Source organism: Mus caroli, chromosome 3 (assembly GCF_900094665.2).
Source record: "Mus caroli chromosome 3, CAROLI_EIJ_v1.1, whole genome shotgun sequence".
NCBI classification, from domain to species: domain Eukaryota; kingdom Metazoa; phylum Chordata; class Mammalia; order Rodentia; family Muridae; genus Mus; species Mus caroli.
In genome coordinates, this window is record NC_034572.1 from 97,522,573 (window position 1) to 97,525,206 (window position 2,634).

A 2,634-nucleotide genomic window follows, 5' to 3' on the forward strand; every position below is an offset into this window, starting at 1 on the left:
ATCCATCTCAAGAGTTTCTTGACAGTAGTTACAGCTATGTGAACATGGCAATGGCCGTTATGGTTGGAGGACATATTTTGAAGACAAAATTAGTGACTCAATTTAGCAAAGTATCTAACTCTGAACCTAAGCTTGGGCAAAAGCTCTAAAAGCTTTAGTAAAAATGTTATTTTCTGGGGCAGAGAGGTGGCTAGGTGGGTAAGTGTGCTCTGTAAGAACCAACTCATACAGCTGCCTCTGATTCCATACACACATACACTGACACAGACTGATGCACACACATACACACACATATACCACACAGCACACATACAAACACACATCACATACACAAACACACACACACACTAACACAGACACAGACTGGTGCACACACATACACACACACACACACACACAACCCACACATACACACACATATACCACACACACCACATATACACCATACACACACCACATATACAAACACACACACTACATACACACACAAGCACACACCACACAATCACATATATACCATACACACACCACATATACAAACACACACACACCACATACACACACAAACACACACCACACACATACATACACACTCAAACACATACACACACAAACACACATACCACATACACAACAAACACATAACACACATACACACACAAACACATATACAACACATACACACATACATGTACATACACACACTACAATAAATAAATGCAAAATATTAAAAAAGAAGAAAAATTATTCTTCTGATATACAAATCTATGTAGTTTCCCTGGGGAAGACTGTGGCATATGGAGAAGCCCATTTCATATTTTGTGTCTCCGTCATTCTGTCATCAAATGGTTCTTCCTTCTTTCTTCTCAGCTCTTTAATCCATATGTATGTCTGCTTGTACATGTTTGCTCATGTATGGGGTGCACATGTGTGTGTTGGGGTACACACATATGTGTGTACATGTACATTTAAAGCCCGAGGTTGACAGTAGAAATCTTCCTTGGCTGCTCTCCACCTTTTCCAGTGAGGCAGGCTCTCCAGTTGAAACCAGACTCACTGATGCTGCTGGTCTGAGCAGCCATTTCGCTCTGACGATTATGGGCAGCTGCCATGCCTGACTATAATATGAACTCTATAGATCTGGGCTCTGTTCTTTGTGCTTACACTGCAAAGATGTTAGCAACTGAGCCACCTCCTCGGCTACTACGTATTATTTTCGTTTTTTTATGTTTTATGAAAGTATTATGTAAAATTTATTTATTTATTATTTAAAAAACAATTTTATTATATATTTTCTTCATTTACATTTCAAATGCTACCCTGAAAATCCCCTATACCTCCCCCTGCCCTGCTCCCCAACCCACCCACTCCCAGTTCTTGGCCCTGGCGTTCCTCTGTACTAGGGCATATAATCTTTGCAAAACCAAGGGGCCTCTCTTCCCAATGATGGCCGACTAGGCCATCCTCTGCTACATATGCAGCTAGAGACATGAGCTCTGGGGGTACTGGTTAGTTCATATTGTTGTTCCTCCTATAGGGTTGCAGACCCGTTCAGCTCCTTGGGTACTTTCTCTAGCTCCTACATTGGGGGCCCTGTGTTCCATCCAAAAAAAATATGGAATACTTCACGAATTTGCATGTCACCCTTGTGCAGGGGCCATGCTAATCTCTGTATCATTCCAATTTTAGTATATGTGCTGTCGAAGCAAGCACTTATTGTTATTTCTTAACAGAGGGTTTATGCAGTCCAGACAGGGTTTGAACTTGTGATTCTCCTTTCTCAGATGTGTCACCATGTCTGACTTAAAAATTGCTGAAATTACATAGACAATACATATGTATTGTAAAAATAATAAAATAATCGAAAACTCCGACAAGTACAAAGAACTAGACGTTGCTAATAGTTCTTCTTTCCAGAATAACCGTGACTAACACAGCACTGCCTCATGTGCCTGTGACGTACGTGAATTTCCACAGTGGGAATACACATTCAGCTTTGAGTCATGCTCCAAAAATACCCAGTCCTGCAGTATTTGTTATGTTCCACAGCATCTCCCACTGCCCTTGGTGGTACCAGTGGTTAGTGTCTATGACATTTGCACGGGTGCGACCCCAGCACATAGGAACTTCAAGAGAGGATTAGGTTTTTTGTGTCCTGGCTTCAGAGGTGCCAGTCCATCATGGTAGAACAGAGTGGCTTACATCATGGTGGCCAGGAAGGAGAGTCACGGGACACAGGGATACAGGGAGAAGCCAGGAAAGACATAGCTGGTTGATCTGCTTCTTCTCATTAGGCCTCGCCGCCTCCTGTCACTTCCTCCTATAATGTCCTCACATTGTGACTCCATAAAAAGGATGACTTCATCCCTTGTGTTAGAACACTGATTGTTTCCCATCCCCCCCTCCCCCAGAAAGACACAAGAGCGTGCCTTACCATGTGTCCTCTAAACCAGTCGAGTTGATCATGAAGACTGCCTGTCGTGGATACTCACCGAAGAATGTTCTGTGGTGGGCATCACGCTGTTTACTGTAGACATATCTCACCATTGCATGTTGGTCATATTGATAGATCTACACAGTGATAGCTCTGTGTTGAGATCCTGTATGAACAGGTGTTTAATTCCACATAGTCTT

At 42.4% G+C, this 2,634-nt stretch overlaps 1 non-coding gene across 1 annotated transcript; it reads right to left on the minus strand.

The window, feature by feature from the left end:
* Nucleotides 1–1,609: 1,609 nt before the first annotated feature.
* LOC115030663 lies at nt 1,610–1,713 on the minus strand. Its single transcript, XR_003836269.1, has one exon. It is a non-coding gene; the product is annotated as a U6 spliceosomal RNA (small nuclear RNA).
* Nucleotides 1,714–2,634: the final 921 nt, after the last annotated feature.